The sequence below is a fragment of the Vicugna pacos genome, chromosome 5 (genome assembly GCF_048564905.1).
Source record: "Vicugna pacos chromosome 5, VicPac4, whole genome shotgun sequence".
Lineage (NCBI taxonomy): Eukaryota > Metazoa > Chordata > Mammalia > Artiodactyla > Camelidae > Vicugna > Vicugna pacos.
The window spans coordinates 4,972,838-4,997,080 of record NC_132991.1 but is presented as its reverse complement, the minus strand read 5'-3'; positions in this window follow the sequence as shown (position 1 = coordinate 4,997,080).

The window sequence follows — 24,243 nt, the reverse complement described above, 5'->3', positions numbered from 1 at the left end:
TGGGGCTGGCGGGAGTGCTGTGTTCTTGCTGCACCACCTGGAGTAGTTTCCATCATGCTGATCCTGGAGGAGGAAAAGGAGGTTAAAGTTTGAATGCCACAGACTCTTGCTATTTTATTGACTTTCAGCAGATTATCCTGAATAAATGTTTCTTCATTTTCTGTATGCCCTTAGGACAATTTCCAGAGAATTTAAGTAGTTGGTTTTAAAATAATTTTCACTAGTTATGCTTATTTCACTGAAGAGTTTATCATCAGAGCCTTGGAACTCTGAAACTTTCTAAATTGAAGAAAATGTTCTGTATCTTAATTGAAATGAAAATTACAAGGCCATGTATATTTATTACAATAATAAATCGAGAATAAGATGTCTACATTTCTCTATAAGTAAATTTTACCACAATTAAAAACATTCAAGGTCTATATGAAGACTAATAATATTCTACTGCAAAAAATTTTTGAAAATTTTGTTGTGTGTTTTTTATTTACCATCCCCCCCCCCCCACAAAAAAAAACACATGCAAGAAAATGGCTAGAATGAATATGAGGGTTAACAGGTCTAGGGTCAGCAAAGGACAGCAAATCACCTGAGCCTTCAGTGAGTCATAATCATTTTGCTGGTGGAGGGTCTTGCCTAGATGTTGATGGCTGCTGACTGATCAGGGTGGAGGTTGCCGAAGGCTGGGGAGGCTGTGGCAATTTCTTAAAATAAGACAACACTGAGGTTTGTTGTGTCAATGGACTCTTCCTTTCAGGGACAATTTTTCTATAGTGCATTTGATAATATTTTACCCAAGGTAGAACTTCCTGCAAAATTGAATTCCAGTCTCTCAAACCCTGCCTCTGCTTTATCAACTAAACTTACATAATATCCTAAATCCTTTGTTATTTCAACAGTCTTTGCTGCATCTTCACCAGGAGTAGCCTCTATCTCAATAAGCCACTTTCTTTGCTCATCCATAAGAAGCGACTCCTCATCTCCCAAAGTTTTATCATGAGATTGCATCAGTTCAATAGGATCTTCAGGCTCCACTTCTAAGTCTAGTTCTCTTGTTATTGCCATCACACCTGCAGTTACTTCCTCCACTGGTCTTGAAATTCTCAGTTATCCATGAAGGTTGGAATCAACTCCTTTAAACATCTACTAATGTTGATATGTTGACCTCTTCCTGTGAATCACAAATGTTCTTGGCATCTAAATGGTGAATCCTTTCCAGGAGGTTTCCTATTTACTTTGCCCAGATCCATCAGGGGAAGTACAACCTATGGTGGCTACAGCTTTATGAAATGTACTTCTTAAATAATGAGACTTGAAATTTATAACTACTCCTTGATCCATGGGCTGCGTAATGGATGCTGTGTTAGCAGGATTGAAAACAACATGAATCTCATTCTAAATCTCCACTGGAACTATTGGGTGATCAGGTGAATTATCAGCAAGTAGCAATATTTTTAAAGGGATCTTTTTTTTTTTTTTCCTCTCAACAGTAGATCTCAACATTTGGCTTAAACTCTTCAGTGAACTATGTGTCAACATGTATGCTATCATCCAAGCTTTGTTTTTCCTTTTATAGAGCACAGACAGAGTATATTTAGCACAATTCTTAAGAGCACTAGGATTTGGGGAATGGTAAATGAGCATTGGCTTCAAATTAGAGTCATCAGCTGCATTAGCCCCTAACAGGAGAGTCAGCCTGTCCCTTTAAGCTTTGAAACCAGGCATTGACTTCTCCTCTCTAGCTATGGGAGTCTTAGATGGCATCTTCTTTCAATATAAGGCTGTTTCATCTACATTGAAAGCCTATTGTTGAGTGTAGCCAGCTTCATTAATTATCTGAGATTCTACGAATAACTTTCTGCATATTCTTCATCAGCACGTGCTGCTTCATCTTGCACTTTTATGTTACAGAGACGGTCTCTTTCCTTAAATCTCATGAACCAGCCTCTGCTAGCTTTAGCCTCTCCTTCTGCAACTTCCTCACCTGCCTCAGGCTTCATAGGCTTGAAGAGAGTTAGGATCTTGCTCTGGATTTGGCTTTGGCTTAAGGGAATGTTGTGGCTGGTTTCATCTTCTACCCAGAGACTAAAACTTTTTCCATATCAGTAATCAGACTGTTTCACTGTCTTATCATTTGTGTGTTCACTGCAGCAGCACTCCTGAGTTCTTTCAAGAGCTCTCCCTCTGCATTCACAACTTGGCTAAGCATTTGGCACAAGAAGCCTGGCTTTTGGCTTACCTTGGCTTCTGATATGACTTCCTCACTAAGCTCAATCAGTTTAAGCTTGTGATTTAAAGTGAGAAATGTGTGATCCTTCTTCATTTGAACACTTAGACACCACTGTGGAGTTAATCAACTTACTTTCAAGATTGTTGTGTCAGAGGGAACATTGAGGACCAAGAAGAGGGACTTGCTGGTTGGTGGAGCAGTTAGAACACACACAGCATTTATTAAGTTCAATGTCTTACATGGGTGTGTGTCAGGGCACCCCCAAATAATTGCAGTAGGAATATAAACAATCTGAGATCACAGATCACCATAACAAGTATAACCATAATGAAAAAGTTTGAAAAATTGTGACAGTTACCAAAACGTGACAGAGAGAAACAAAATGAGAAAATGCTGGAAAAGTGGGATAAGTTGTGCCAATTGCCATTTTCTCAGGGTTGCCAATTTTTTTTTTTAATTTGTAACACATGCAGTATCTGTAAAGTGCAATGAAGTAAAGCACAAAGTACACCTGTATTTGAAAAGTCTTACTTTTTCTTGGCTAAAGGATTGTCAATATAGTTTATCTTTTCAAATGACCTGCTCCTAGTTTCATTGATCTTTTCTAACATTTTTCGTGTCTAGATTTACTTTATTTCAGCTCTAATCTTTGTTATTTTCTTCTTTCTGCTAACTTTTGGGTTAATTTGTTTTTCTCCAATTCCTTATGGTGTAAAATTAGGTTGTTTATTTGAGTTTTTTTTTCTTTTTTTCTTGATGTGTGTGTTTATAAACATCCTTTTAGAACATTTTTTGCATCATCCCATAGGTTTTGGTATATTGTGTTTACATTTGTGTTTGTTTCAAGATACTTTTAAAAATTTTCTCTTTTGATTTCTTAACCTACTGATTGTTCAGGAGTACGTTGTTTAATTTCCATATATATTACATTTTCCATCTCCTTCTGTTATTGAGTTCTAGTTGCACACCACTAGGTTGGGAAAAATATGATTTCAGCCTTCTTAAATTTGCTTACACTTGTTTTATAATATCAATATTATCTATCCTTGAGAATGTCTTGTATGCTCTTGAGAAAAATACGTATTCTGGTGCTTTCGAATGGAATGCTTGACAGCACCAAATTCAGGGGTGCATGGTGTCCCTTTGGCTCAGGCTGCTGGGATCTGCAACATAAACAACTGTGTGGTCTTTGGTGGGTGCTGCAGGGGGGTCCACGGTGGCTGCAAGGGCTGCTGAGTTCCTCAGTGGCAACATTAGACACAACACATAGGGTCTAGGACAGGTTATCAGTGATTTCTTGAGCCAATGATGTGCGGCCACTTGGCCATGGGGGCAGTTGCAGGTGTGTGTGCAATGGCTGGGGCTGGTTGCAAACACACACATAGTGGTGGGGGCCCTGGCTGTAGTCATGCACCACAGTGTCTGCTGGGTCTCAACACAGGTGTCCATTACCAGGGACCAGTGATGGGGATCAGGTTGGAGGTGTTCAAGTCATAGCTGGAGGGACTCTCCCCAGCATGTGCTTCACGGCAAGGGTCAGCGGTGGGGGTCTAGGCTGGTAACTTGCACCTGCACAGCTGCAGAGGCCTGGACTGGCTGCCAGTCCTGATCTCCCTATCCCAGCAAGAGGAAGCACTTCTAGCTGGGGAGTTCCCTGCACTGAGCAATGTTAGCTTGAGGGATGGGGCGATGTCAGCCACGGGAAGCCGTCTCCCTTCTCTTTTTGTGTGGTTGATCTCAGGCTTTTTGTTCTGCAGTGTTGCCAAAATTTCTTGAGTGGACTCTCCCAGAGCTGTTTTTGTTTGCAGATCCTGGTATAGTGTTGATCTGTCTGAAAGGATGAAAGCTAGGATCTCCAGCACCACCGCTTGGTGATGCCAACCCTGTTTGGTAGATTAAATGAGATAATTCTTGTCAATATTAACAAGATTTCTGACAAGTTAAAAGTGCTCAGAAAGGTCTGCTGCTGTAGTATTCCTAGTGCTAGTGCTTTATCTCTTGACTTAGCAAGACATCCATGGGCTATCTTTTTTTTTAACATTTTTTATTGAGTTATAGTCATTTAACAATGCTGTGTCAAATTCCAGTGTAGAGCACAATTTTTCAGTTATACATGAACATACATATATTCACTGTCACATTTTTTTCACTGTGAGCTACCACAAGATCTTGTATATATTTCCCTGTGCTATACAATATAAACTTGTTTATATATTCTACATTTTGAAATCCCAGTCTGTCCCTTCCCACCCCCACCACCACCTTGGCAACCACAAGTTTGCATTCTATGTCTATGAGTCTGTTTCTGTTTTGTATTTATGCTTTGTTTGTTTGTTTGCTTGTTTTAGATTCCACATATGAGCAATCTCATATGGCATTTTTCTTTCTCTTTCTGGCTTACTTCACTTAGAATGACATTCTCCAGGAACATCCATGTTGCTGCAAATGGCATTATGTTGTCGGTTTTTATGGCTGAATAGCATTCCATTGTATAAATATACCACATCTTCTTTATCCAGTCATCTGTGGATGGACATTTATGCTGTTTCCATGTCTTGGCTGTTGTCAATAGTGCTGCTGTGAACATTTGGGTGAAGGTGTCTTTTTGAAATAGGGTTCCTTCTGGATATATGCCCAGGAGCAGGATTCCTGGGTCATACGGTAAGTTTATTCCTAGTCTTTTGAGGAATCTCCATACTGTTTCCCACATGGCTAGCTCCATGGGCTATCTTAAGGAAACTCCCCAGCTCCTACTAGAAGCTAAGTCCTTTCTACCTCTGTGCTGCCTCTACAGGTAAACTACTACTTCCTCTCCTTCCATCAAACCTGGGCTGTCTGAACCTGACCATTTGTTTGACACTCTACAAAGTTACAGAAAGACAAGATAAAATATGCCAATGTTTGACCTAAGAACCAAAGTATTATTCCATATATATTAATTCCAAATACTAGCAAACTTACTTACAAACAAATGAGCTGCCTTAAAGAGCATTTACTTTTTGAGAGTGAAAACCATGGGAATGACTAAATTAACATATAATATTTATAATATAATGCTACATATCAAAATAGTATCACATTTGTTCCCACTATAAGAATGAAGGTAAATTATGGTGAAGCTTATCGATAAGGGAAAAAAGTTGATAATATTTCCTAAAGATAAGAAGCATGAATACATATATTTTTCACTTTTGTAATCAAAAGTTATGATTTTTAAAGTGGTATTTGAATGGAAAACATTGTCCTAACCTGGAAAATTTATTTATGAAAAAGTTTATCTCTCCATCATGCAAAATAACAAACTCAATATATTAAGCATTTTTCTTCAAAAAGTTAATTTAAAAAACTTTTTAGAAAAGCATCTCTCTTACTTGAACAGCACATATCTCTAATTTGTTCTCTCTGAACAAGAATCTTTGGCTCTTTTCAGCATATCTTTTGCTTATTCTGAATATACAAATTATTAAAGCAACCTAAATTCTCTAGAAATAAACTGCTGGCCAGCTTCCTCTTGCCTGCTTGTCCCCTTTAAAGGAAAGTAGATTGCTTTCGTTTCATCACGATTTTTATGGTTTGCATTTGCAATGTCTGCCCACTTAACTTTGTATTTCCTGATCTTCTTCTTTTATTTTTTGTTCTTCTTTTTTCACTGCTGTCTAAACATTCGCGTATTAGCATCATATACGTGTTGCATATCCCTCAACTTGCAGACTAATTCCAATATATACAGTTAAAATCTGCTCTCTAGAGCTCCCACTGGGGGAGCTCATCCCCACATCCCTTAATCAGCTTCCCTTGGTTGGCCTTATCTTTCACTCGTCTGTCCTTTGGCCCTATTCCATCTGGAATCCATCAGCCACCCAGTGTCTGCATATTTTAATAATGTTCAGTGAACCCCTCATCTATTATTCATGACCTTTCTTTTCATCTGCGTTTGTTTGTTATGTTGATGGTGTGCTAACACAGCTTGTGGAATTCACGTTTGATCTCCTCCCTTAGTACTTGTCCATCAAACGTGTCTTCTGTCACTGCCCATTTAGGCCATCGGGTTTATGCCACACAACTTCCATTTGGAACATAAAAGGGAGCAGGAAGCCTGTGCAGTTCAAGTATTTTAAGGAAACCGAGGTCACTCTTATTAATAGTTAAAGAGAACGTTGTTCATCCAGCAGGCATTTTGTCACTAGCAACAGAAACGCTACTGTTGCCTGAGTTTTCTTCCCTCTTCTTTGAAGCAAGGGGACAATATAAACGTAAAGTCATCGAGTTATTAAGAGAGGGGTTCTTCCTCCATCTAAATTAGAACGTATATTAAATTCAATCTGCACATGCTTTTTTACAAAGTCCTATGCATTTGTCTGGTGCATGAGAATTATGCATCACTGAAGTCAAATATAAATGCATTTTTAAAGTTGCAAATGTGTTGCATATGAACCTTGGACATCCTCTGGATGTGGAGGGAAACACTATTGTTCTCCACTAGTAACCTTTATTTTGTAATACTTTAGTCAGTTAAAAAGAAAAGGACATACTAAATCTCCGAAGAACTGCCCCAAGTGGGGTCCTGATTTATCAACTTGCCTAGTCTTAATGGAGAAATGGAAAAAAAAAAATAATGGAGAAACAGAAAAAGAATTAATGGCCACATTCATATTTCTACCGCCCAATAAGCATCCAATTCCCTAAATGAGTATTTCACATTTTACAATGCACCTTGAACCAGGTCCTTGACTACGAAATCGAGAATACCAGTGTTCACGTGCTGTGTAAGGGCAGTGTGATTAGCATTTTATATAGATTATCACCTCAGCAATTTATTTCAAAAATATTTCCAAAGTGACACTTGGTAGCTTGAAACTTCCACTAGAAATTTGGACTTTCCTGACCTATGGCATCAACTTTCTAAACACTGGGTCCCGCGGTCATAGTTCCATTTCCAATTACTTATTCCTTAGTGTTCTACAGTTTGCAAAACCTGTGCAAGGACTGATGATCTGATCCTCATAATAAGCCTGTGAGTTAAGCAAGGCCCCATTAATGACTGAAGAAATTGAGGCACACCTAAATTAGATGGCATGGCCAAGAGGGCATGATTAGTCCAAGCTGCGGCAAGAGCCCACGACTCAAACTTCCAGCCAAGGGTTTCCCACTTTTTCCTCTAGTGCTTTTTTAACCCTCACCTAACAGAATATCCGTGCCCCATTTCTGCAGGACACCTGACACCCCTGCTGTGCCATTCTATGTTTTCTTTACGTGATACAAGTCAGAGCAGCCCAACCAGACCCTAAGCTGGTAATTCTCCCTTTCTGCCCAGCATGAATCACAGAACAAGGTAGACAGATTGAGAAGTAAAATTTCTCAACCCCATGAATGGAGTTAAATCTCACTTCAAGAAGGTCTTCCATCCAGCAGCTTCATTTCCGGTCTCTCCTGTCTCCATTTGCGAGATTCCCCCCTTAGCCCTTCGATGAGTTAGGAGAGTGATGTTCCAAGACAAAGAAAGAAAAGCCTATCAACATGTAAAAAGCCATTTTCAGATACAACTTTAGACTCAAATGTCTACCTTGGACCAGTAGGGATTCCAAATATCATGCACGACCCATCCAACCAGATCAGATGAAGTCTCACTTGCACAAACACAAACCTGCTGATGTTCTCATCACGATTCTTGATACCAGGTGTGACAATAATCTACCCAATGGTGGGCCAACTGCATAATTCATCTTATCACCACATCCAAGATCCCCTTCTCAGGGCTAACGTACCCATCCCTCAGCTGCTGGAGTGTCCATTGCTAACAGCTCACAGGTGCACAACCTTTGAGGCAGAGGTCCTGCCTTGCCCAGGTAACAGCCCACTGCAGGTGCCTGGCTGACCCATGCTCCAACTGGGAATACTTCTGTAAGACTGATCAGCTCCAGACCTTCCTGTAGGACATTCGGAGGCCTCAGCTGCATCTCATTCTGGTTCAGCTCCTCCATTTTTCCCTCTTTCCTTGCAAGTGTATCTCCCAAGAGTTTTCCCCAATAAATTTTCTACAGGTAACATCTAGTTTCAGAGTTCGTTTCCAGGGAAACCAATCTAAGACACCATATAATATAGTGTCAGACTCATAAAAACAGTATGGCTATAATGATCTGAATAATAATCAAAATATTTTAAACCTTTATTAAAGTTGTTATTTTATGACTCAGTGTCGACTTCTTACAAACTCTGTGTGTATTTGGGGGTGTGGGGGGAGGGAGTGAGATGAGCTTAGTCACAACCACAGTCACTTTCTGGTCCAAATCAGTGTTGATGAGTTTGGTTCCCAAGAGTAAGTCTTATTATTTTTGTCTCTTTGTTTCTGCTTAAGATGTCAACAGAACTCAAGTGTATGTAATAATTTATGTGAGCTAATAGCACCACTGGAAAAATCTAAGACTCATGGTCTCCCTAAAAGAGGCTGCCTACTTGATTATCTTGAAGGATTCTCTTGAGATCATCAGCCATGAATCACTCAGCAGACACTGCCATCTTATGTAATTGTCAGGACTGGATTTCAGAGTGCAAAAGCGTGAATGCCTCTAATTTATAACAGAACGAATGGATGATAACTATTAGCTTTACTCTACTTACACCACCACAGGAGATTTTCTTTTTCTGAGAAAACATGAGCACCATTTCCCTTGAGTGTTGCTATTCTGAAAGGGCACTTTGCTTGGCAAAGACAAACAGGAAAAAAAGTCTGCGAAGAGAACCAGTGTTTATTTAGCATGTCCTCTCCATGTAAAAGAAGAGGAACAGAGAAATCAAGCAATCATCGCCCAAATAGAGGATGGTAAAGAGCAGTGCCTGGACTGAGAGCCATGCCCATTTCCTGATGTCAGGGGGCCTCCAGAACCATCCACCTGCATCCCCCAGGGCACCCATCTCCAGCACCTCTGGTCCCTGCCCTGGTAATATCTGGTGCACCCCACGGTGCTCCCTGCTTCCAGGTCTCTGCACCTGCTGCTCTGGGTCCCTAGGGAACCCTTCCCCCTATTTCTTTGTGAAATAACCTCTCTTTTTATGAAAGTGTGGAATAGAAGTTAAAACTTCCAAATATCATTGAACTTGTCATGTAATAAATGTGAGGACTATGACAGGAGAACTCAGCTTCCTTCCCTTTGTATGACAGCAGGACAACTTTCTACTTGAAAATCAAAATAGAGGACATGCTAAGATATATATATATATATAAAACAGAAGGCCCCTCTCCCTTTATTTTCAGCTCTCATAGACAGCCCTTTCTGATAATTAGGTATCTATTCATTTGCCTAGTTATCTTCAAAACAGAGTGAGTGGGTGTCACCTTGACCAGGAAGCCTTCCCCAGCATAAATTTCATGTTCCTCTGGGTTCCCCCTTTTAGCATGCCATACAATAATACATTGAGAAACTGGTTTCCAGGATGTTGACAGCAAAAAGTCGAGGCTGAGACCATGCATTATTCATTTTTCTGTCACGTGTGTGGAGCCAAGCTCTAGGTTTACAGTAGATGTTGAAAAATACCAGTTGAATTGAGCTGAGGTGATGTGGAAAGTTTTATTCCATCTATGCTGTGCAATTTATTTTTTTAATTCTTATTTTTCATTGATGTGTAGTCGATTTACAATGTTATTTTCAGGTGTACAGCAAAGTGATTCTGTTATACACATACATACGTACATATTTTTTTCAGATTCTTTTCCATTGTAGCTCATTATAAGAAATATAATACAGTTCTGAGATCTATTGAGCAGGTCCTTGTTGTTTACCTATTTTATATATAGTAGTGCGTATCTATTAATCCCAAATTCCTAATCTATTCCTTCCACCCTTTTTCCCCTCTGGTAACCACGGTTTGTTTTCTACATCTGTGAGTCTATTTCTGGTTTGCAAATAAAATTTGTATTTTTTAAAAAAAATCCACATACAGGCAACATCATAGGATATTTGGCTTTCTCTGTCTGACTTACTTCACTTAATATGATAATCCATTTACACTGGAGGTTGGTTGGATTTGGGTAAAAAGCTCCTGGAAGATGTTACTAAAGTCTTTGTGGATTTACTTCCTCATAAGTGACATCAGAGTCCTGCCCAGCCCTGTTGGTCACTACTGTCATCAAAGAAGACGTGCAAGAGGAAGAGACATCAGAAAGTAGGGCAACAGTTCAGGCCAGTGGGATGATTACATCAAAAACAAAAGGTTAGAGAGGAAAGGCAGGACCTTGGATCCCTGGGGAACAACCAACTGTATTTTCAAACATCTGCTTTCATTAAGCCAAGCTCAGACGGTCTTCATAGGTCCCTTTTATCTCCATGATCAAGTCTTTACCCCCATCCTGTCTGTCTCTCACTGACTTTTCCAACCTACTGACCCCTCTTTTGCAACCCCAGAGCCATCACGGTCTTGCACACCGGCTTCTTCACTCATGCTACCGCTTGGAATGTCCTCTCTAATTCAAGATCAAGCTCCTTCCTCAAGATTCAGCTTGAATTCTACTCCATCGGGAGAGCAGATAATCTGACATTCTATGAACATGCTTCCCATTCTGCTCATGATTCCTTTTGACTCTTGTCGTTACTAATACAGTTTCCTGTCCCTGTAGCTGCTTGTCCCTCTGTACGTCTGTCTGTCTTACTCCCCCTTTGATTGTAAGTCCCTCGAGGGCAAGAGTGGTTCTAACTCTTCTGTGTCTCCCATAGGATAGTGCCTTGCAGTATGGTCTGTAGTCAGCAAGCGTCCCCTGCTTGGTTGACTGACTGCCCTGGAGGGTTCATTTCAAATTAGTGCATTCTCAAATTTTATCTCATTTTGTGGACCCTTCCTTTCCCTCTGAACCTTGAAGTTCAAGTCCTCCAGGGCTCAGTCCATCCTTGGCTCTTTTCTTTTCTTGTAGGAACCTTCCTTGTGATTCCATCCCATCTCTTGGTTTAAATGCCACGACAATGCCAATTTCTCTCATTTTGTGTTTCTATCTCAGATCTCTGTTTTCCTCCAGAATCATATCCCCCATTGTTGTATTGACATTCCACGTGGATGCCTGATAAACCTGATATGTTCTCAACTGAAGTCTTGGTCCTCTCCCTTCACCTGTGGAAAGGGGTCTTCCTATTTCAGTAAAGGTGAATCCATCCTTTCAGTTGGTCAGGACAAAATCCTTCCTTTGACTCCTCCTTGGCTCTTCTCTTTATCTCTCACCCCATATCAAGGTATCCTATGACTCTCTCTCCAAATATCCAGAATCTGAACCTCTGTCCCATCTCTGTTGTTGCTGCCTGAATCTGAGTCTTCATCATCTCTCATTTAGTTTCAGCTACAGCCTCTTATGAGCCTTTCCATCTTTGTGTACTTACAGTCTACTCTTAACACAGCATCCTCGAAAAGCACAAGATAAATCATTCTACTTTTCATTTTAAAATTCTATAATGGTGTCCCATTTCCCTAACCATCAAACGAGACCCTTATAATGGCCTACAAATCCTTATACAATTCATTCTTCTTGACTGCCTCTCAACACACACGTCTAGTGCCTGTCCAACACCAATTTTCTCTTACTCTAATTCTGCTCCAGACACTCAGAAATGCCTCTTATACACTGCATTGGCTGTTGGCTCCACTTGGAAAGTCTGTCTCCCAGATATCATTATGCCTAACTTTTTGTCTCTAAAGTGTTTGTTCCAACACTATCAATTCAATGAGGCATGTCTTGAATAAACTATTTAAAATCGTAATGAATCCCCATACCTAACGCTCCCAGACCCCTTTATATTACTCTGTTTTTTTTTCCTTCATCGCATGCTTCACCTTCAATCATACTAACCAGTTCCCAATTTATTTTTTTTTCAGTTTTTTAATAGATGTGTTTAATTGCTATACTGAAAGTTTCACCAGGGTGGGATCATTGATGTTTTGGTCAATGATATGGCCTAAGAACATAGAACCATGGCTGACAAATAGTACTTTCTTAAAAAATATTGTTGGATGAATGAAATTTTAACATACATTGTAGGATCTTTGTGTCTCTTACCCTTTCTGATCTGTCACTTCCCAACAGAAATGGTAAGAGCTACAAAGATCCTACAATGTGTAAGGGATAAATTAGGAGTTTGGGATTAACAGATACCCACTGTTATGTATAAAAATAGATAAACAACAAGGATCTAGTGTGGAGCACTGAGAACTTTATTTCTTGTCATAACATATGTATGTATTATATGTATGTACATGTATACCTGAATCACTTTTCTGTACATCTGAAACTAACATTGTAAATCAACTACACTTTAATAAAAAATAAAATTAAAACAAGTTATTTTTAAAAAGAAACAGTAATTGGTTTAATTCTGTTTAAGTGAGTTCAATAAATCTCTTTGCAGACTTACTACGTGTAGTTTATTTGGCCCCAATTTCAAGGAGCTTTGCTGGAACTCTCCTAGTGATAAGAGAGACATGCAAATAGGAAATATAGAGCAGAAGGAAGAATGCTAAAAATTAGACATAAGCAAAGACACAGAGAAAAGGGTGCTTAGTCCAAATGACGGTGGCTGGCCGGAGAGCCTACCAAAGGGAAGCCTGCATTCAAGAATGATCCAATCTTGACAGTGCAGAAAAGAGAGAGGGGGCTTCCAGGGAAGGGGATGGCATGATTGCAGACACCATGCAAAGAGCTCCCAGGACACGATTAGCAGAGTGGTCACGTGGGGGTTTTAGTTGTAAATGAAACAGAGTTGGGCTGATGGAAAAGGTCCTTTACTCCATGCTAAGGCATTTGAGATTTACCCCGTAGACAGTCAGGGAAAACTGGATGTTTTCAAAAGTAGGGGTGAACATGGAAGTCTTCCATTCAGGGGAGTGTGGGATTTGAGCTCACTTCCCCACCCCAGGAGTGAAGTCCACTCATGGCAGCCTCATCCGGCACTCGCAAGTTTAATCTGAAATTGCGTGTATGTCCCTTGGCTTTATTTCCTTCCTTTGGACCTGAGAAGCAGCCATACTTGTGTGGTCTTCATACAGACTGCAGTCTTAAATGTGTTAATTAAAGAATTTTTTTTTTAATGAGAAGACATGAAGCCATTATCACACATAAACACTGTATTCAATGGGTCAGAGGTATTTTAGATTTTTTTCCCACCTCACAGTTGCCCACTAATTACTTTTTATCTTGATTAGAAGCAATGATTCCCTGAGGTCCCAAGAAATAATTCCAATTATGCATCACATAATGCCAGTTTAAAACCTTGGAAGTCAGTCCAGATAGCCTCTGACTCGGGCTGGCCTTCCTCCACTGCGGCAGGGACGCCAGAGCTTGGGAGGAACTCCTGTGCCCTTGAAGTCCCCAGGCAGACAGGAGAACGGCTTTGAAAAAGCAGTTGGCTGGGCCAGCTGCCAGCCTCTGTGAAAATAAACTGTGCAGAAGAGTCACAGGCTGGGAAAACTTAAGGGCAATTTGAGCTTAAATTGATCTGTTCCCATCAAAAATACTGTACTCTGTCAGTCTGTGTTGCAGAATGTTGCAGGACACACACCAAGCCCCTCATGACTTCACTCCTTTGGAGGCTGAGCGTGGAGGGTGACAGTCAGCATAAACGTGTCCCTAAGGACAGAGGTTAGGCTACAGCATGTGCGCGGATTTCTTACTTTTCTGCATCGTGTCTTATCCTAGCATCTTTGCGATTGTCTTTGAAATCATCCTAAGGCAAGTCATTCAGTGTCAAATAACTTCGATCTCCTCAGGGTGAATCTCAGTTTTCAACTCTCATAGAAGGAGAAAAGGGATTCAATAATCATTATACGAGTAAAGCAGCCAAGGAAATCATACTCTGACCCCCCTCACGCACATTTTAACCACGTAAATGCAAGTATTGGAGACATCGGAGGAGGCGAAAAAGCAAAATGTGATGTGAGACCTGTTTGGAGTGGAAAGTCAGCCTCGTGGGGGTGACTAGTGGGCGTTGGGTTGAGGAGGCAGATGGCACAACCTGTAAGTGTTCGAGCGACAGGTGCTGACCTAATGTTCTTCCTGCCTGATGACCTGGTGCTCTAATGAGGCATCAACATTGGTTACGTCCATAGCAATGTCCCAGGTAGCAGCCGGAAGACTTCCATCTCACTTCTTTTTTCTTTTCATCTGCACCCTCTCTTTAGATGGCCTTTTTCTCCCCCATCTGATCGTGGTTAACCACTAACCATAAAATCCATGTGCAAGATCCAGTCATGGCGGGAGATCTCTACTGGATTCCTGACTCACCAATGCCGTTTTTCACTCTAAGATTTCCTTTGGAAATCCAGCGGGCACTTCAACATTGCTGTGAACGTACGTAGCCGAACTCACCAGTGACTCTCCCTTTATCTCCTAGACCTCCCCAGCCCTGCCTGTGACACCTCTGGAATCCATCTTCTCATCACCTTAACCATCACCACACTGGTTTTGGCCTCCCCTGGATAACTGCCCCAATCCAGCCCTTCTCACTGGCCTCCCCATCTTTCCCCCTTGACCCAGCCATCACATTTATCCTTAGACTACAGGAGAGATCCTCCAGGAATACAAATACGGTCACAACATTCTTGCATTTAAAGTATGCCCAGTACTGTCTTATTACCTACAGCAATGTCGTCTAAATAAAATTTGTCAGTCTCACCCCACATCACGGGGTTAGCGATCATCTCAGAAACCCGCCCCAGCACGGCATCATGCACCTCGCATCATCTGGTTCTGGTGATCCTCTGGCTTCAGCTTCCAACCTCCCTCCCCTTGCACCATATCAGAATAGTTTTAGTTTCCTGAAGAAGCTGGGTCATGGGCTCATATTGTCACCCCAGTAAGGAATGTGTTTACACCTGTCTTTGCACAACTAAGCTGATCTCCATGGTACTAAGGTCCAATCTTCTAAAGCTTCTCTGTGAATGACTTTCTGGTGGCATTTGGCACATAGACTAGCTATCTGTTCATCATATAGTTTTCGTTCTAGAAAGGGATCTGTGGGAAGACAGGGCTTTAACTAGACTTCCACTTACATAGCCCTAGAACCTGGCATGCCATTTGGCACATAGAAGATGTTCAGCAATGTTTATATTAAATATATGCCCCTACAAGTGCCCCTACATCTTCTCTTTGCTGTGAAGAAGCAGAGCAAATATTGCACATATTTCAAATAAGCACGTGTTGCAAATGCACCCACGCTTGGTTTTGCCCCTTTATGTCATCGTTTGCCTCAGCTGCTCTCTCTGCCTTTGGAAAGCCACACGGTCTGATGGTGCAGCAGCACTTGTCCTAGTTGGCGTCCCTGAGCTTGTACGTGATCAATGACTGTGTATGTGATCATATAGGCAGCATCGTATCGAATTACCATGACAACGTCAGGATTACAAACAAGCGCAGGATTCTGATGTATGGTTAATATCTTAACATTCAGTTTTAAACCAAGGGAAGCACTGTAGACATAGCTTGAAGTAGAATCTTCTTACATGATTTATATGGAGAAAGAGTATCAGTCAGCTGAGTTATTTGTCATTGCTAAAGAAAATAACTCAGCCATTTATAATTATGGTAAAAGCTGTTAGATTTATGTGCTAGAGTCATTATTAAGAACTTTGAAATAGTTACAAATGGGGAGAAAGACTGACAGTTAAATCTATTAAAACCACTGAGAGAGTTTATGCTAAACAGATAACTTTAGAAAAGAAATTTAGCCATCCTTTTTGTGCTAATCAATATATTTCTGTAAAAATTTTAAAATAATATTGGCTAGAGAAATAAGAAGTAGTAATCTTTTAATTCAACATGTGTAGAGTTGAATGGTTAGTGAGATTCCATGACTTTCTCCAAAATAACGATGAAGAACCATGTGTGTTTCAATTATGGTTGTTTGATTCCGTGTAAATCAAGAGTCAAACAATTTTAAAAGGCTGTTTGAGAATTTTTATCATAAACAAAATGTTTGGGGGAGGGTATAGCTCAAGTGGTAGAGCACGTGCTTAGCATGCACAAGGTCCTGGGTTCAATCCCCAGTACCTCCATCAAAATAAATAAAAAGTAAACCTAATTACCTCTCCCCCAGAAAATAAAAAAAAAGTTTTTTTTTTAATTTTTAAAATGTCGACTGCACCACATTAAAATTTTAGTACTCCTAAAAATGCTTATGGTAAATCATACTTACAATATTTAATTATAAATATTTAAATGAAAAGTTTGATAAAATCATTATTAAAATACTGCCAACTACCTTCACTGAAGAAAATGGCTTTTCTGGGGTTTAGATATAAATTTCAGATAGAATATTCTTTCAAGAAAATCTGCTGATAAAGCAATACATTAATTTAATGATAATATACTGGGCACAGAAGACAGGTGATTTATTGATTCGGTGTGCTACTTCTGTCTAATCAGATATTTGGGAGAGAAACAAAGAAAAACTTTCTCCAAAAGCTTTGGTACCAGTCGATGGTTATTCTTTGTGTCTATTGCTTGGCGAAACCTTTCAGGATCTCAAACAACTAGCAACATAATGACTATTTGAAGAAATGCTTTAGAATGGCATATTGAGAGGGAAATGTGCTGTACAATGATGCCAACAATGGAACAAAGCTCTAAGTCATTTTGGAATCGTGAGGGTACACTGTCCTCATCACATTTTTCATTGCGTGTTTTGTCAAAGAGATACTGACCATCAGCAAAGAAAAAAAAATATGGAGTCATTTTTATCACTCTTCTTTAATCAAAGACAAGCTATATGATTTCTGACCTCCCCCATCATATACAAAATATGTAACCAATATGGAATGGTGGCTATTACATTTTAAAAGGCTGGTTTAACAAAAGAAAGACTTAATATTGTAATGTGCCTATAACAATAATACAGGGCTTACAGGGAAAAAATTCCATTCGCTGGAACCTGCTTAATAAGTAATCCGATGGCTGTGTTTCAAGAGTGCCAGTGTTTTTTTTTACACAAAATCTGCTGAAAAAGATGTACAAATCACTCAGGATAGAGGCTGAAATTGGCGTCATGCAATGAAAGCTGAGATGCAGATGGAAATCTGGAGGAAGAACTTTGTGTGCCAATTACATTGCTGTATCCTCATTTCTAGATATAAGGATCAAGAACAAATTTGTTTCAAGTCATTATGAAGCAGCAATTGCATATACAACTATCATCAATAAAAAAAAAACGTTAGGGTAACAGTCTTAACTCTGCTTTTGTAAATATTCCAACACCAATGTTTTCAGGCAATGCACGAAACTTTTATGTGTGGAAAAATTTCCATGAAATCACATGGCTACCACTGACCAAACCTTCAAATCAAAGCTGAAAGTAAGTTTGTCTCTCCCTTAGTGAGTTATAATCGAGAGGAAGGAAAGTTTCATGACCTGTCTGGCAACAGCACGACCTGCAGGGTCTTATACCAGCGGTACACCGGACATCATGTTCATGAGATCTCTGAGAGGAGATGTGAGAGTCTTCATTTATCCTGAGGATCCTGAAGTCAAAACATTACATTTCTGGCCCAAAGTGCCCCAGAAGGAAGAGTCAAGGGTTCGATGACAGTAGCTGCCATTAGAAGGTTGCTTGACTTCATTGTGATTTAAGAAAAACTTCAGGTGAAGGTCTCAGATTACCCTTTGGAACATGCTGGTTTACAAGGTCCCTTCTAGGACAGAGAACCTCTATCATTTATGCAGTGACTGATATTTGTCAAGTCTCAACAGCCAAGTTTGCAAATTGCTCTCTCACAGAAACACCAAACGTGCTTTTCTTAGTGGCTTGATTGAATTAATGCTAGGGGTTTTTTGTTTGCTTGTTTTGCTTCATTTTTTGCTAGTTCTGGGTTTGATCTTTTGGAATACTTACGATTAATTTTATATGTCAACTCAACCTGGCCGTAATACCCAGATGTCTGGTCACATACCCCTCTGAGTGTTGCTGTGAAGCTAGTCTTTTACAAGGAATTCACATTTACATCAGTAGACTGAGTAAAGATTTGTTTTTCCACACACCAAGCTGTGTCTCTTGATGAAATAATGACCAGCTTCCTAACGCAACATCTTGTTTGTTTTCTGTTCTATCTCCCTTCACTACCCTTTCCCTCATTCTCACTGGTCTAGGGTTGTTCTTTACAATAATGCTTTAGCACAAAATTTTGCTTTGAGTTTTCTAGAGAACGTGGGCTAACACAGAAGTTCTAGAAGCAGCTATAGAAAGCAGGTCCTGAAGACGGACTTTTGGACTTGGATTACTTACTCAGCTGACGCCAATGTGATCCCGGTGGCCATCAGGGTAATTATCACCCCAGCAGGCAGTAAGCATCAAAGGTACTAAAACTGTGGTTAACTGGGATGAGAGGCAAATGAAGCAACTGGCTGTGATGTATAATCAGTGTGCGGAAAATACATATTTATCAACCTCTTTTTGACATCACTGGAGTCTTGCCAAAGGAAATGGACAGGCTTAGCGTGATTACTTGTCAATTTAAAACACAGTCTGAAAGTCAGAGATCTTTGACAGTAGCCTTAAAAGAGGCCCATCTTTCGCAGCTTCAGGGAACATTGAAGCTAAAAATCAAGTCCAGGCATTTATTTTAAGGGAAGCAGGACATAAAAAAGACAAAAATACGTATTTTCAACGAATCTCCTCTATCAAAGGCAAATCTCCGATAGGGGAAGGGTGAGATACTTGGACCTGTGATTGGGGCATTTTAATGGATGAGCCCAGCTTTACCGAGATATAACTTCAATATAAAATAAGACACATTTTGAGGTACACAATTTCATAAATTTTGGTACACGCGTGGGCTTGTGAAACTATCACCACAGTTAAGATGATAGACAGATCTCACTTTCACAACCTTCCTCCTTTTGGGTTCCCACTCTCCCACCCCTTCCCCATGCAATCACTAACCTGCTTTCTGTCATTATAGGTAAGATGGTATTTTATATAATTTTATAAAAATGGAATGAAATATTACAAACTTTTTTTGGAGGCTTTTTTTACTTACTGTGACTAGATTGAGATTCAGCCATATTTTATGTGTATCAATAATTCATTTCACTTTATTGCTGATTCTATTGTTCAGATATGTCACAACATGTTTATCCATTCACATCTTGATGGATGCTTGAATTGTTTCCAATTTGGACCTATTATAAATAAAATGTCATGAACACTTACTTACATACAACTCATTTTTCAGACACACGCTTTCATTTTTCATGAATAGACACCAAGGGATAGAAAGACTGGGTCATACAGAAGGAGTATGTTTAAACTTTTAAGATCCTAGAATAGTTGAATAATTTTTTTTTAATTCTCACTAGTAGTATATGAGAATTCTACATGTTTGCCAAAACTTGGTGTAGTCAGTTTTTAATATTGGATATTCAAATGGGTGTGCAATGGCATAATATTGTTATAATTTGCATTTCCTTGATAATAATGACGTTGGGTATTTTTTCATGTGATTACTTGACATAGGTATAACCTCTTTGGTGAAAAATCTGTTCAAATCTTTGTCCTTGTTTTTCTTGCGTTGTTTACTTACTACTCAGTTTTGAGAATTTTTCATATATTCTGGATTATAGTCATTTATTGGATATGATTGAAAAATACTTTACCCAGCCTGTTGCTTCTCTTTTCCTTTTGTTAACAGTATATTTTGAAAAGCAAAATCTCTTTATTTTGATTAAGCCAAATTTTAATTTTTTCCTTTTATAGATAATGGTTTTGGTGTTGGCAACTAAAAAATCTTTACCTAAGCCAAAATCACAAATACTTACTCCTGTATTTCCTTCTAGAACTATTTTAGTCTTAGGTTTTCATTTAACACTATGAACTATTTTGAGTTAATTTTTTATATGTGGTCAAAATTAAGGTTGTTTTATTAATGGAGTAACCAGTTGTTCCAATTCTGGAAAAGACATTAGCCAATGGAATTTTCTTTTTTGGCTAAAGATTGATTGCATAGATATATTTCCTGCAACCTCCATTCTTTTCCAGTGATCTATTTTTTAAAGAGATTTAAATTATAACAAAAATTATTTCATAATTATTCCCATTTTTGTGCTTTTCATTCTTTTGTTTAGATACAAAATTAAACCCTTATAATTTTTCTTGTGCCCTAAGGACTTTCTTTAATATATATGTTTGTTTGTAGGCTATATCGACTGGTGATAAAATCTTTCAGCTTTTGTGTACTGATGATATCTTTATTTCATCTTTACCTTGAAAGACTCTTTACCACTCATTTTAAGAAATGTGATTGTAATATGACTTAGTGTGTTTTTGTTTTCTTCTTGATTCTTGCACTTAAGTTTCAGTTTATTAACTTCCAATGTCTGCACATTTATAGTTTTCATAAATTGGGGTGTTTCATCCAGTATTTTTCAAACAACTTTTTTCTGTACCACTCACCCTCCTTGGAACACTCTAATTATAGAAATATTATACCAATTTAAACTGATATATCATTCTATAGGACACTATTACTCTGTTAATTTTTTTTTCTATTTTTCCTTTTTTGAAAAATTTGATATAATTTCTTTTACAATTTCTTCATTTTGAGGATTTCTTTATTCTGGAATGTCTAATCTGCCAGTGGGCTTTTTCATATATCATATATAAAGCATATGTTATTTATATGTCCATTACTGAATTGTCGGAGCCAGCCGACAATCGATCAGGTCCAGAAACCTGTGCTGCAGGACTGAGAAAAGGAAAGACGTAACAAAAAGACAGCAAGACAAGACAAGTTGGGGTTGAGAGGGTCTCACTCTAGCCCGCAAGACGCTAGGTCAAGAGTGGACCTCGAGTTTATTTCAGGCGGTTCTTTTATATGATTTTAACCCATTAGCTCATACATTCCTGCACGTAGGCAATAAGGCCTAACCTCGTGACTCGTATACATTCAACTCAGGTGATTGTTCTCTAAAAAGATCACTGATTTGTGTGCCGATTGTATCTCTCCCTCTGAAGGTCCTTTGTGACTTAATAGCTCAAAGATGTTTCCTCAGGCATTAGCGCACCTGGTGCATTCTTTAGTAAAAGAGGTGGCGGGACAGAGATTGTTCTAACTCAATTGACCTTTGAGCCGGGGCCCCGCACTGTGGGAGTTTAGGCCCAACCTTTGTGCTCGGCAGCCTCAATCTCAGAGCCTGGCGCCCTGCACTTTGGGGTTTTACGCCCAAGTTTTGTGCTCGGCAGCCCTCCGTCACGAGCGGCTCCCCGCACTGAATGGTTCTACTAACCTGTGAAATTATTTTCTCTAGATATTCGAATATATAAAATATAATTTTACTAATAATTGTAATATCTTAATGTCTTTGTCCTAGTCGCCATCTGCATAGTTTCTAAGTCAGTTTTAATTGATTGCTTTCTTCCTCCTCATAATCAATCACATTTTTTCTATATAACATGAGTACTTGTTTATGGCTGCCAGACAGTATGAATTTTACATTGTTCTGCAATATCTTTGTCTTACTACAGATATCCCTTTGCTTTGTTCTGGGAAACATTTAAGTGACTTGGAAATAATTTCCTATTCAGATCATACTTTTAATCTTTGCTAGGGAGGACTAGAGTTGTATTTAGCCTGGAGATAATTTTTATCCACTGTTGAGAGAAAACTCTTCTGCATACTCTCCACGATGTCTCATTAATTATATATTTTTTTCACTCTGACTGGTGGGAATATGAGCAATTTTCAGTCAAGCATATAAGCAGAAAGGAACGGAATACCTACCTATCCAGTTCCAGAACATGTGGCTGCAAGAATCCAGGTATGTATTGCTCTTAACTCTTATTTCTATGACTACTTAATGCCCTTTGTTGATCAATGAGGATGTGTGAGGCTGTATGTGTGGAGGGGTGTATATTATATAAATTTTTATTGAATTAAAAAGGTTTTTTTATAAACTCAGAAAATACTTTTAGGTGATGATGGGAAAAGATTTGAGCTGAAAAAAAATAATTAAAATTGGCCATGAATCAGGAATAACAAGTAATAAAACAAGAAGATAGAAAGTGAAAAAAAAAACTGATTTAGTGGTAAATGATGGAGAAACTTGAGAATTCTGAGCTTAGTTGCTAGAGGAAAAGAAAATACAGTGAAACTGACTCTTCAAGCAGTCAAGATTCCTAATGGAAACAGCTTATTTGAGGCATCACAAAATTGGAAACCATAAAATTAGTCCTGTCCATCAAAATTAATCAGTTTTATGGAGAAATGTACTAATGGTCCAATGGTTCTACTGACTGGAGAAGAGACTGGCAAGAATCTGCGATAATGCTCTAAATAATTCTCCAACTACTGAATTATTTTTCTAATAAGCTCAGTAATTATTGCACCTACTTCGTAATTTTACCTTCACTTAAATCAGCTCTGCTCCAAATATGACATGAGGGAAGATATAGCTGAACATTAGTTATTCATGTGCTATGATTTATGGCAAATGGTATTTAATATCCCTATAATTACTAATAAAGCTCTTTTATTTCATTTTTTCTATTTTCTATGCAAGAGAGCTAGAAAATCCTAATGGAACTGATTGTCAGAGTTAGTTCCAAATTCAAAAATATAATTTGTTTAATATTAACTCTCGTAGGTTCCCTATATTTTACATCTTGGGTGTAAAAAATAGGAAACTGAAAGAAAATGTCATCTTTTATAAAACTGCCTTAAATTTAATACTTACGAAATAAATTGTTATATGAATGCCATGTTCTCACAGACCAACGTGGTGCATCTACATATTAATTTTCTTACAGTTAAAAATATATTTCTAGAATTGCATCCTATTTAACATGAAATAAGGGTTCCTCAACTGTAGATTTTTACAGGAAAACAACTATTTGAGAAACTTTCTTCTAAGATAGCTTCAAATCTTCACACCCATCAATCCAATTCACTGTTACAAAAAATATTGGCTTCAGTTATGAGTAATACAAAATTCAAAGTAACAGCTAAAAATCCCAATCTACAGACTTAAAAAAAAAAAAAACTTTTTAAAAGTCTAAACTTTAATTTCTATGTTGACCACCACGATCCCGCTCTCCCTCTTCGGGCTTCCCCACAATACGTTAAGGATCTTTTTTCACCTGCTCAGAACCTAAGAGGTGGAACGTCTTCCTGCGAAGGGGCGGGGCTTGGCTCTGGAGGAGGCGCGAAGTCCTTGTCTGTCATCCATCAGTCTCTCTCCCAAGATGCACAGAGCTCCCAGCAGACGTCAGTTGTCAGTTCACAGATACCTTTCCTGACCACCCCTCATTTCAGTGCCAAGCCTCCTCCCAACTGGATTTCTTCCAGCAACATTCCTTTTGCCCTTTTTGGTCACATGGAATTATTCTGCTGTTCCCATGCCACTTCGGAGTCACGAGAAATGCTGAGAGGCTGTTCCATCCATTGACTTAGACCAGCCTTTCTCAGCCAGGATTCCTCAACCCAACTACATACCGATAAATGACTGGAGTTAACTATTTTCTCAATTTTCCCAGGCTTCTACATAATTAGTACCATCCTAAATGCATAGGACATGAAGACTGAGTTCTCTAGTGGAATCAACTATGTCTAGACTCTTCAGAAATGGAGGAGTATTTTTACACCCATCTGGTAACAGCCTGACCAGGGTTCAGGGGAGCGTGCAGTGCCCCTTCTCAGTCCATTAGTATCTAAATCCTCCTGGTTTTCCCTCTGATTTATCCTCTAACCTCTTCCAGAATATTGTATGTAGTAGGGCAAATTTGCTTTGGTTCATTATTTATACATCAAAACCTCTTTCCTACATTTAAGCCTAAGCACTTGAATACGACAAACCAACAACCTGACGCTTTCTTGTATCTTTGTTCTGCTGCATGTTTCTTTTTCTGTAGCAGATGAATGCAGAATGCCAAGTCAATCAAATGGGGTGAAGGATAATGATAACTGCAGAAAAAGAGAGGAAATGGAGTGGGTGGTAAAGATTAATATTTCAAAACTGTTTCCATACCACACGGATAACATAAAGGTGAAAATATAAAGCACTT